Source organism: Nematolebias whitei, chromosome 10 (genome assembly GCF_014905685.2).
Source record: "Nematolebias whitei isolate Nwh7 chromosome 10, NemWhi1, whole genome shotgun sequence".
Classification (NCBI taxonomy): domain Eukaryota; kingdom Metazoa; phylum Chordata; class Actinopteri; order Cyprinodontiformes; family Rivulidae; genus Nematolebias; species Nematolebias whitei.
The window spans coordinates 7,899,681-7,913,429 of NC_056507.1; the positions used below are offsets into that span (position 1 = coordinate 7,899,681).

General features: G+C 39.4%; 1 pseudogene; it reads left to right on the forward strand.

Annotated features, from left to right (window-relative positions):
* LOC119415445 overlaps window positions 1-13,749 on the forward strand; it is a 109,696-nt pseudogene that overhangs the window by 39,171 nt on the left and 56,776 nt on the right.

The window sequence follows — 13,749 nt, forward strand, 5'->3', positions numbered from 1 at the left end:
ATATATATATATATATATATATCGGATCGGTGCATCTCTTTGCACAAATGTGCAGCAAGTGCTAAATAAATAATTTTAAATAATTTTAAATAAAAATTCCGGGCCGATCGTGCAGCCCATTCATCAATCAGCCCATTGTGTGTCATGTTAACTCTTATTTTGAAAAACCGTGATAGAGCGAGTCTGCGATAATCGAACCGCAACGTAGCGAGGGACTATTGCACATTTAAGAAACATTCATTCAACCTTTATTTAGACAGGTAAATCCCACTGAGCCTCGAGGACTCATTTACAAGAGAGACCTGATTTCAGCAAAGAATGATGAAAGATAAAAACTAGAAAGCATAGTTTCCTATATAGCTAGACGTTATCCAGCTCACAAGGATTACATATAGTTGGCAAGTTGCTTACTTTTCTAATTATCACGCTCACGATGGACAGACATATATGGTGGCAGCCATCTTGAATTTTTTTTGTGGCAACCCAACTTTTGATGGGGAACTTTTTAACGCCTCGATGCAGTTACACACTAAAATGGAAGTTGGCACATGGCTTTTTTTCCCCCAAGTTATCCAGCTTATACGTTTTTCTTCTACAGTATGCATTCATGGCAGCAACCATGTTGGATTTTGACATTGCAACCAATTTAAAAAAAACAACAATTTTTTTTTCTTCTAACACCTAGATGTAGCCACAAAGCAAAATAGAAGATGGTACTTCATTTAATTTTCATGCCATCATGCTCACACATGTATCAACGTATGGAGGGAACATGAAAGACCTGATTTAACCTTTTTTTTGTGATTTTTTTTACCTGGATGATTGAGCTTCCATCAAGAGCTTGTTTATCTTGTTCAACTAATTTAAACTGTTTTTAGATTTTTGATCTGCAGTTGGTTTGCAGCTACATTTGGCTTGTTTGTGGAGAGGAGGCAGAGCTGGTAATGTGATTATGATTGACACCTAGTTAAGTGGTGCAGTAATTAGTTCATTAGGTTCAGGTGTGAGTAATGAATCACCGCAGCTATTTGCGTCCGGTAGACGTACATGCGTACACTTACATTTAAACTGATCTGCTGTAAGACATGTGTCCTCTCCTCCAGTAGGAGACAAGTTGTGTCAATCGCAGTCGTTGGATTGTTCCATCGTAGCTCATGAAATATTCACCAGCTCCTCTGTTTGTTCTTGGCCTGTCAGCAGACCACATGTTGCTCATAAGCTGCAGGAGGCTGCAGAGAAGGTCAAAGGGCAATGCTCCCCATGTGATCCTGTATGTTTTAGTATGTCAGTGTGTGCAAATGAGGCTTTTTATCCAAGTTAAAATGCATGTCAGCCGCATTGAAGATTGTCTGTGTTTGGGCCTAGTTTATGGTTTTGCTATAAATTAAAGGAACAATTAAGTGTAGATCAAGGACTTTGGCTGCTTTTCATTTCAGTACTTGACCATTTTCAGACAAATTAGTCTTTTTGATTGTTTACCCATTTCACCTTAAACAAAACCTAACTTAATGGATGAGCCTTACATGGCAACGTAACAAAAAACTCATTTTAAGTAGTTTCTGTTGGCACATTTTCCAAGAAGCCCTTCACAAAATTCACTCCTCATTTTAGATCCTGGTTCTGTCAGGTTTTTATTTTCTTCATCAGTTTTCAGAATACCAAAGAGAACACACTTTGGCAGACATTAAAAAAGTATTTCTTGAGGAAATTTTTTTTTTTCTAAAAGTCACAATGGAATGGTTCATTTCCCAGTCCTGTTCGGGACACCTAATATTAATTTGATGTAGCACAGAGAGGTGTCGCGTGGAGAAGATGGGACATCAGGCCGTAATAAAGTTGGTTTATTGTTTTCCAGGCATCACAAAAACATCAGCTACCAAAGGCAACCCTTCCATTAGTGGTGGGCGGATCGATCCAAATATTGATAATATCGATATCAACATGGGTATCGATATTGATCAACATCAGTGTAATGATATTGATGCTTTAGTTTCAGTTTCTCTCCTGTATGCACAGCTGAGGTTTCATCAAAGATGCGAGCCGACTGAAAGTGCCGCTCCTGTCACAGCACAGAGCAACGCTGCAAAGGCAGGCAGGGCCCTCAGAGAGGATTCTGGGAATATTTCTTTGAACTCGAGGCTTTGGAGGTTGTTTTGTTATTTGCACTTTATTCATTGTATTTTCACTAATTATTTTTGATTTGTAATTGTTTTTTTCAAACCCAGAAAAGAAATTCTCTTAAAAGGAGAAATGTTTTATTCCTTTTTATCCTAAATATATTTTAATGTTTTATAACATTTGTTGCGGTGTGACAACTTTGTACAGTTTATTTAAGACAAAATAAAAAATCCAGAAAAGGAGTGCAATGAAGGGATCATTTTTATTTAATTATCATCGTTTCTGAACACAGTGTTTTAATTTATTCTTGAGTGATCATTTTGTGCACTTTGTTTAAGGAAAAAAAATCCAGCCATCACAATTTGTGGGGAAAATTGTTTGGTTACTGTTTTGTTTTTTCAGAAAAAAAAACTTATTATTATAAAATATTTTTTATTTACCTATAAACTTTGTTCGATTCTATCCTGGGTTTTAACTAATAAATGATTCGAAGGAAAAAAAAAATCATAAAACACTGAAACGTCATAAAAATTCACAGTAATTATTTATAAGTATCGTATCGGTATCAATATAGGCAATATTGGACCTGTATTTACTTGGTATCGATCGATAGCAAATTTTTCAGTATCGCACACCACTACCTTCCATCAGACTTCCAGCAGTCCACCCATATACCAGTCAGACCCCACCTTAAATTCAAACTGGCCAATCACCTGAGCTTTCCAGAGCGGGAAAACAACAAAGTTTATTCTCACATAAATAATCTAAACATTAACAGTTATTTATTGGTAATGAAATATTGAGCAAACGTTATGTATACAGATGCACAATTCACAAGTCAGTTTATTCTTTTAATTACTTTGACTTTTGCCCACCAATCACACTCCTGCGCTCATCAGCTCACTTCCTATAAAAGAGCTGGATTTGAGGCGGGCCTCCTCAAGATGGCTGCCACAGAGGACACACCCACGTGGTACCAAACAAACATCTCAGTAGTGCTTTGGCACCCAACAGAATCGTGTTCGCAATCCCACACTCTGGAACTAAAATGGACAAGTTAAAGAAGAACTTAGTGCTTCTTAACAGATGAATTTATTAATTATTTCAAATCCCATGTTCTATACTTCCTGAATTTCATTAATTTCCATTAAATGCATTGAAACGTTTTGAATACAGAGAGTAATAGAATAAAGGAAGTTTTGCACCTGCAGGCTATAGTGATTGAGTGGGTGGGTGTCGGGGACCATCACTGTCTCAAGGGCTGATGAGCTTGTACCATCACTCAGACTTGAGTGGGACATATTGCCCCTATTCACATGCTCCTACCCTCAACTCAAGCACATTGGACATATGACTACACGCACACTGGCATTCACTTACAAGTTTACACTGTTAGTCGTACACACATTCTCTCCAGGCGCCCACAGTTATCTCTTTTCTTATCACAGAACTGGTGGATCCTGTTGTCTCCTGCTCCCTTCTGTCCTGAGGTCTAGACGTTGTTTTTACTGTAGCTCAGACAGCTTTTGCAACCTTTCATTACTCCCACCTTTCCTATCTCTACAGAAAGGTTCAAGTACCTTCAGGACATCAAGCCAGCTCTGAGTTTCACACAAACTCCACCGTCCCTCTCGTTTTATTCACAAAAGCTGCAGCACACTTTGCACCATCTGCAGCCGTTCGAGTCTGGGAATCCTGTTAACCTCTTATCTCACTACTGGCAGAGAGATAAGAGGTGCTCTTTTCCTTCATTTTGTTGCTCACTGAAGCCAAAGGAAGCCTCCGGGCGGACGATTCTCTAATCAAGTGTGTTAACGCGGATAAGACTTTAAAATGAAAGAAAACCCCAAATAAGGAAGAAATTTGAATGGTGTAGAGATTTAGTAACGTTGCAGAATATGTTGATATATTTGGTAGTGGTACAATATAAAGGCTGTGAACCAGCTCTCACTGTAGAGCAGGTTGTGCTTAATAATGCAATTTATTTCTAAATGTTTAAATGAAAACAACTTGCTAAAATGCCATAAATTCCTGTACTGATCATGGAGATCAATAGAAGACAGATTTTAATTTTCTCAGTTCTAGTTTTGGCAATTGTTCCTTTTGGCCCATACCTCCTGACTTTAGGTGAAGGTTAAGTAAATAGAAAAGTAAATCAAGTATTTTTGCCTTATAATACAGCTTCTTCTTCACCATGATAGACCAGAGCAACCCATCCATCCATCTTTACCAAATTCTTCCTGTCCATGTCTCTGGGGTCACCGGTGCCCATGTCCAGCAGTCATTCACTGTGTGAGAGGCGGGGGACACCCTGGACAGGTCTTCAGTCCATCACAGGGACACATAGAGATAAACAAGACAAACAACCATTCACTCTCTCACTCAAACCTAGGGACAATTTAGAGTCACCAATCAGCCCAACATGCATGTTTTTGGTCTGTGGAAGGGAACCGGAGTACCCGAAGAAAACCCACGCATGCATGGAGAGAGCATGCAAACTCCACCCAGAAAGGTTCTCGGCCAACATTTGATCCATCAACCTTCACACTTAGCAGCAGCAGCTCTACCAACTGCGCCACCGTGCTGCCACCAGTGGACCGATTCATCTCTTGCTCTTGTCCACCTACCATCATCAACAAGATGGTCTGAAGACACCAACGGAACCACATTATCTGCAAAAAGCAGAGACAAAATCCTGAGGTTTCCTGACCAGACGTCTTCCTTTTCATGACTGTGCTACAGGATCCTGTGCACAACACCCAACACAGGACCAGCGACAAGGGACAGCTCTGACCAAGTCCAAACTGCAACAGTCTCAACTTGGTGTTGAGAATGAAAACACAGATCTTGCTTTGGCTATACATAGGCCGACAAGTCCCTAGAAGTGACCTCAGTACTCCATCGTCTTGTAGCACACCATACAGAATGCCTCATGACACGGTCATAAACCTTCTTCAGATCCACAAAACACATTAAGACTGGAAAGTCAAACTACCACGACCCCCTTAACAATGCAACGGTAAAGATCCCATTCATTGTTCCATGACCAGGGCGAAAGACACACTGCTCCTACTGAATCCAAGCTTTAACAGTCAGAGCGTCCCTCCCAACATCCTGGAGGAGACTTTTCTAGGAAGGCTGAATATGTGATCGCTTGATAGTTGGAACACCCTCTCCTGGTCCCCTTTTTGAAAAAACAAATAAAAAATATGTGGACCGCTACCCGTCTGTCACTCTGCTGGTAATCAAATATACTGTCATTTTCAGACTATAAGGCGCACTGGATTATAAGGCTCGTTATTGATGAGAAGCTGACATGGAAATCTCACGTTAAGAATAAAAATAGCAAAATCAATTGCATTACTGTATAAAGTAAAAGTTTATGAATGACAAAGGTTTATATTATAAGTATATATTTAATCTAATGTATTAAAGTTTGGGGAAAAGCATACAAAACAATTACAAATCCTATTTTCATTTTACAAAAAGAGCTATAAGAATTATTAGTAGGAAGAGCTATGTTCACCCAACAAATATATTATTTCATCAATTAAAATGATTAAACTTTTATGATTTGGTTGAATATAATATTTTACAAGTCCTGTATAAAGCTCAAAAATATTATCCCCAAATATTAAATTAAAATCTGTTAAAGAGTCATTATAACCTTAAGGGAATGTAAATGTTTGTAAAACCTCCATTTAGACTCTGAAGGAGCTGCGTTGTAATTCAGGGAATAGGATTGTGGAATTGCCTCAATATCGCCATAAAAATTTCTAAAACAATTTATATGTTTAAAAAAGTTATTAAGTTAAAATTGTTAGGAAAGTATGGTGCCAAGTGAAGAATGCCTGATATTTTTGTTTTCACTTCGGAGATTGTTCAAGTCGGGGCAGCACGGTGGCGCAACTGGTAGAGCTGCTGCCTCTCAGCGAGCAGGTCCCTGGTTCAAACCCCGGTCCAGGGGCCTTTCTGGGTGGAGTTTGCATGTTCTCTCCGTGCATGCGTGGGTTTTCTCCGGGTACTCCGGTTTCCTCCCACAGACCAAAAACATGCATGTTAGGCTGATTGGTAACTCTAAATTGTCCTTAGGTGTGAGTGAGAGAGTGAATGGTTGTTTGTCTCGTTTGTCTCTATGTGGCCCTGTGATGGACTTGCGACCCATCCAGGGTGTACCCCGCCCCTCGCACAGTGATTGCTGGACATGGGCACCAGCGACCCCCGTGACCCAAAATGGAATAAACGGGTAAAGAAAATGGATGGATGGATGGATTGTTCAAGTCTAAGTTGTTTGTTTAAAGTTATTTTATATATTTTTTTAAAATAAGGGGTAGATATTATAAGAATTTATTTCATCGCATTGCACCCTTTTCATTCAATGTTTTATTTTCTTTTTGATGAATTTGTTTTGTTTATTTTAAATGAATGACTAAATGAATTAAATAAATAGGGCTCACTGTCTATTTTTGTCAAAATTAAAGGATTTTAAGTGCGCCTTATAGTCCGAAACATACGGTACTTTTGTAAAAGCCAGTTTACACTGAGTGAAGATTGCCTGAACACCTTCACAATAACACCTACGTTCTTTCAAGTTTTTTTTTATCCTAATAGAAAACACATCCTTATTTTAGATTACATGTGAGAAGTAGTAATAGCTTTGAAAATTCAGTATTTTGTTTCAGTCAGTTTGAGTGTTTTAAAGGGGTTTCAAAAAGCTGTTAGGAGCCCAAGTTCAAGTGCCAGCGTGCTGTCATTTGTTGTTTGCATGCCTCTCTGGCCCCGTTTGTTTGTGTAGCATCATTAGTCATCATTGCTCTGTTCAAATGGAGCTCTGAGCTTCCCCAGCAAGACAAACCACACAGGACCAAGAGAAATCCTGTCTGGCTCAGTGCCGATGCAGAGTGATGTCATCCACATAAACACGCGCGCACACAGTCATACACGGTTAATGTGAAGTCACAGGGCGCCGAGGGACATATAGTCCAGAAAACACTTTGTGTGTGTGTGTGTGTGTTATGTGTGTGGGTGAACATGTGCAGTGAAATCATCATACATGAGTGGTGTGTTGTATTTGTTACTTACCGTACTTGCTCTGCTGTTTTCTTCTTCATAATTAAAAAATTAAATGAAACTTTCATGAACATTTGAGAGTGACAGAGGCGGTGTTTTTATTTCAGGTTACCTCGAAGGGACCGATTTTACAGAAATCATGCATTGTGGGTGTAGTCTACATTTTTGTAGTGGGTGCACTGTGCTTATTAACCAAAGTACACCGGTTAGTACAATGTAACCATTCATTTATTTAGACGTGTACGCATATTGAACATATCGCTGATGCTTTTATTTGAATAAATGAGCAACAAACTTTGCGCAACAGTCGGCTTTGTATTAAAAACATGTTATCGAATTTATGAATGAATGAACTTTATTTAAAAAGGGACGATGTACAAATCAAACATAAATGTCTCCGTTTGATGCGCTGGACCAGATTATAGCACAAGCTAATTCGCATCTGCAGTCCCTTGACAAAACAATGTCATTTTTATATTGTATATTATAAAACAATGTTAAAGTATTAAGTAGTAAGTACAGAAGTATTAATTATATATATATATATATATATATATATATATATAAATATATACACATAAAAATATATATATATATATATATAAATCATGTTGAATAAACTCAATGTGTCTATAAAATGTTCCAAATGTGTTGACAATGACAAAAGCTCATGCCATGTATCATTACCAATGATCTGTAACACGGGCTTGTGTCAGTGGGCACTTTTAAGTGGGTATACTGAAATTCCCACGCTTTTCTAGTGGGTATACTCCGTTTATCCACGTATCACATAGACTACACCACTGAACTACTCTTTATGGGGACCAAAGCCAGGTCCCCGTAAGGAGAAGTCTCATTGGAGGGTTAGGTTTAGGACTAAGGTGTGAATTGTGAATGGGTTAGGGTTAGGCATGTACTAGTAATGGTTTGGTTCAGGGTAAGGGTCAGGGTTGGGCTATAGAAAATGAATGGAAGGCAATGCAAAGTCCCCAAAAAGTACGTTTACAAGAACGTGTGTGAGTGAGTGTGGGGTTAGAACATCAAGTGCACCTGTGCATTTAGCTGGCAGCACGTTGCGTAACAGTGTTTCCTTCCTCTTATGGATTTACATTAGTAGCAGCTCGGTAGCAGAGCGCCGTGGCTCGTCCTGCCGTGACACATCCTCCACTTTTGTCAGCGGGCGCCTTATCGTACGTGGCATGATGTCTGTGGAGGCTTTCCCATTTGCACACTCTGCTGCACAGTGCACACACCGCGCACGCATATTGATGCACACCTGACACACCGACGGTACCGTGTTACGGGCAGCAAATAAAGCTTGATAAATTGCTCTCTGGAGAGGCAAGACGATTATATGGTCTGTGTGTTGTCGCTGCTGCTTGTGGATTTGGATAAGTGGCTCACCCTGAACGGTTTGGTCAAACGCTACAGCTTTAAAAACGTGTTCAGCTTTTCTGCGTTTTTAATGCTTCATATAAGTAACACCCATTACTCAGAAAAACGTGTGGTGAATCCATGTAAAGTTCTTTTAAATTGTTTTAGATGAAGTTAAATGGAAGCCTTTGTCACACCACATTAGCCATGTTAAATAGATTAAGGGATATTGGTTTACTGCTGGGTCTGAAAATTAACAAGTTAGAAAGTCTGAAAAGAATTAAGCGTATCAGACGTGCAGCTCAAACCTTCACTTTAATCACGGCCAGAGAAACACAGCCAAACATCTATCCAGGTGTTACAGATGCATTTTGAATAATTAGGACACCTGTCTCGAGGAGGAGAGTGCAAGGAAAGAAAAAAGTTGCTCTTCTGTTCGGATGTCCCTTTTTTTCATTGTGCATTTGCAAATGTAGAAAAGTGATGCCAAATTGGTAGAATACCTTCCGAGTGCAGCAGTTATAAATCCTTTGCAGACTCACCACTGATGTAAAATATTTAGTGACTTTCTTAAGTTTTAAGTTTTGTCAAGGTTGTGTGTGAAAGCAGAAGTAGCACAAAATGCTGAGGAGCAGTTAAAACAGATGCTGAACTATAATCCATAAAAAAAAATAAAAAAATAAAAAAAAATCATGTCTTCTAATTTTGTTGTGTCGTTTGATTTTTTTATTTATTTATTCACATACCATAAAGATCACAACAATGTAGAGAGGTAAAAGAAGGTTTCCCTTTTTTATAAGCTAGAATCTTAACTGGCCAAAGCCTCCACTTACTCTACTCCAATTTGAATATTCTTTTAAACCAATTTTGTTTTCACGTTTAGATCTTGAGTTCAGATAAAAACAGTAAAATGCAGTTTTTAATTAAATTCAGTTTATTTATATAGCGCCAAATCACAACAGAAGTTGTCTCAATGCTTTATCACATTCATGCACCGATGGGACACTCGGAGGCGATGAGGGGTTCAGTGTCTTGCCCAGTGACACTTTGGCATGTGACTGCTGGTGGAATCAAACCCCCAACTCTCCCATTAGAGGACAACCGCTCTAACCACTCAGCCACAGCCGCCCCGAAATGCTGAAATAAATCCATCATTTATCTGAAAATGTGCTATTTGTTGTATTTTATCACACAAACTGTATGTTTGATCCTTTTTGTAGCATTCTGTGTTTGACACTGCAAAACAAAGACTACTAAATCATAAAATATACACAAAGATGTACTTATTAGATAAATATAGTGTACATGTAACACTGTTTACTTAAGAACTAGTTGAGAAAGTAGAATTGCTATTATTACATGCTGATGCATGAAATGTGATCTGTAAAGCAGCTTCTCAGTGATAAGTGGAGATGTGGCTTTTATTATTGCTGCGTGACGACTGATTGAAGCCTGTGACATTGATTGCTAATTTATGTTTCGGTAGCCTGTTGGTCACGATCTGCTGCCCAAATCTTCTCTTTTTTTCAGGGGTTTGTTCTCATATTTTTCCTCTTATTTACAGGTATGATTTAGACTGCAAGAGCGACAACCTCTCCAAACACGTGAGTGTTCACCTGTTCAACAATCATTTAAATGTAATAAGACCATGTTTGCCCATTCACTACAATGGCAGCTAAGATTCAATTCCTAATGTTGGAGTAAGAGGAACAACACACTGTGTTGGTGTTTACCTCATTTTAAACAGAAATCTTGTATGATCTGTTAGTGCTCGATTAAAGTGTTGGGGATGACTCTCGGCTACTACCACACTGAATTTTAGGTCAATATCTGTGAAATGCCTGAGTTATGGTCATTTTGGTGTTTGCTAGGATCAAACAGCTGTGGTGGCCAACGTGACATGAGTTGACATTAAATTATCAGTTGTAGTTTCACATCCAATTATTTTGTTGAGTTTCATTAAAATTCACACACACACACATGCACACACACACATAACTTTTTATGCTGGTGGGGGATAAAAGTTGCCCGAATTTCCAACAAAATATTGCAATTAAGTACATTTTTCCAATTAGTGCTTTATCACATTCATACACCAATGGGACGCACATTGGAGGCAATGAGGGGTTCAGTGTTTTGCCCAGGGACACTTCAACATGTGACAGCAGGTGGACTCGAACTCCCAACTCTCCCATTGGAGGATGACTGCTCTAACCACTCATCCACAGCTGCCCCATTAAATCACAGCAAGAACTGAACATTTTGTCTGTAACTGCAGTTAGCAAGTAGCATAATTTATTAGTGCAAATAAAAAAGGGGTATTTTATTTTCTATGTCAAGGGAACTGCAGTATCAACCTTTTATAGCAATAGGAAAGATCATAATTTTTGTGGGAGTTGTGGTTTTTGTCCCTGCTGTCTAGCCCCATCTGATGTGTCTGTGTTCCCCTGATCCTGTTTCTATGATTATAGGCTTTGTTTCTTTAGTATCTAGCTCCACCTTGTGTCATGTTTATGTATTGCATCCTCTTTCTTTTTCTTTGGCATCTGTGATTACTCACAGGTGCCTTCACTTTGTTTAATTGGTGTTTCCTGTATTTAAGCCTGTGTGCTTCTCTTACCCCTCATCCTGGCATTGTCTTCTGTTCACTGGTGATGATCTGTCTGTATCACGAGTACCCCCCCCCCCCCCCCCGATCATTCTATACTTGTTTTGTGGCCCCATCAGCTGTTTTATATTGTTAATAAATTCTTTATTTTATATAATCATCCTAAGTCTTAGCCTGCTTGCTTGCACCACTGGGTTCACCAGCACCAGCCATTTGTGACAGCTGTCCCTTGAAGATTGTGATAAAAACTGAATACCAACATCAAAACCTCTATCAAAGAAACTATCACAATTAGCATTTGTCATAAAATGCTCAGTATTCTTCTCAGTCAAAACACAACTAGTGATTGCTTCTAAAGTGTGATACCTTATGAAGCTTACCTTAGTGCACACGTGCAGCTGTTAGGGTCTGCTCTGTGCATGCCCCCATTGCATCATCGCCCACTGTATCAGCCAGATGTCTGAGATGGGTGTACTGTGCTCTCACTGCACTCATTATAAGTGCTGGTTGACACATTGTTTCAAATAGTGTCTAAATTGCATTTTCACTTGGTGCCCTTCTTGGGGTGTCAGAGTGTAAGTGATGTGGACATCCAGCTGTGCGTCACTGGGTAATGTTAATGTATTCCATCGCCACAGTGCAATATGACACATTTTTATTGTGAAAAATTCATACCGGTATTATTCAATTTCAACTTCAAGTCAACTTTATTGTCGTTTCCATCACATGTGGTGGAACAAAATTATGTACACAGCGTCCTAGCTACATCCAAAAATAGCAAAAAATAAAGTATTTAAAAAAAACAGTAAATAAGGATCTAAGATATACTGTACACTAAGATATTCGCTAAACTAATGCCAAATGGTACGCTAAAAGATCTAAGAAATATGCTAAACACTAATAATGTAAAACAATACTGCATAACAGCAGCTCGATCATGAGTCTGTGGTGAGTAGACAGATATAAATGAATACAGCAGGATGACATAATCAGCAGCATGAGATCAGCAGCATGGATAATCAGCAGCACAGATAAGTCACATATCACCATTTAAAGTGGAATTACAGGGATTTTTTTGTTTGTTTCTTACAGTGATTATCCTGGTTAGGGATTCATGAGCCTCAGGGTAGAAGCTGTTTCTCAGTCTAGTGGTTCTGCACTTAATGTTCCTCAACCTCCTGCCTCAGGGGAGTGGGGCAATAAGTGTGTGTGCTGGGTGAGTGGGGTCCTTCATGGTGCAGGTGGTCCTCCTTTCTGCATCTAGAGGTGTAGATGTCTGTGATGGTGGGGAGGCTGACTCCAACAGTCTTCTGTGCAGCCTTCACCACTCTCTGCAAAGCTTTTCTTTCTGCAGCTGTGCAGCCTCCATGCCACACGTTGATGCTGGAGCACAGGATGCTCTCCACTGCACACCTGTAGAAGGAGGTGAGGACTGAGCTTCCCAGACCAGCTCGTCTCAGCCACCTGAGGAAGTGGAGTCTCTGATGAGCTTTCTTCATCAGGACAGGCTGGTGGTGTTGTTATTAAAAATGATAAAGAAATGTTCACAATATATTTTCCTTAGCTTAAAATTGCTTAAAAGTGCTAAACATGTTTATTTAATCAAGCAATTTACATATCCAGTAATGCAGTGAGTCACCTTTGTTTGTGTTACTGTAGCAGGTCAGAAGGAAGAAACGTCTCTGTTTCTATATTAAGTTCTTAATGTTTTTTACATAGTTTCACCTGCACACTTTAAAGAGCATTACACAGTGGGAAGTATGTGTGAGTCTTAGTTTAACTCAGCTATATCTCACTTCATCCTACATACTGGAATAGATCCAGGCAACTTTCAACGTCCTTTAAAAGTGTTTCAGCTTTGGCAGTTCAGCATAATCTTGGGCAACAGAAACACAGTTTAACTTTTCCATTCTAAGGTTTTACCAATCAGGACATGTTTTAAAACAAAATCTAGCCTATACCAGATTAAAAAATGATGCAATTGAAACCACAGAGGAACAGTACCATGTGATTCTGTCAAATGTAGAACCAGTTTTAGCCCCAACAACTTGAAGTAATCCTCTTCTGTATGACCATTTCAGTCACTCGTGTGAGTGTATTGGAGTTAAGAGTCCAATCTTCTTCATGTTGTTTCAGTTTATTGAAGTTGGCAGGAATTCATTTGTACACAACTCTCCTAATGTCCTGCCAAAATCTTTAAAACGGGGTTGAGATGTGGACATTGACTGGCCCAATGCAATATCTTGATTTTGTGTTTGCTATGATCGCCTTGTCCCATAAAGCAGTTTGTGTTAAACAGTGGTTAGTGTACAGATGGTCTCACATTTTACAGAGGAGTTCATTGTGGGCTCACGAACTGCAAGTTGCCCAGGTCATGTTGCTGCAAATCATGTCCATATCATCAGTCCTTCACCACCGTACTGACGGGGGCAGCTGTGGCTGAGTGGCTAGAGCAGTTGTCCTCCACTGCAAGAGTTGGGGGTTCGATTCCACCAACAGTCACATGCTGAAGTGTCCCGGGGCAAGACGCTGAACACCTCATTGCCTCCGATGTGTGTCCCATCAGTGTATGAATGTGA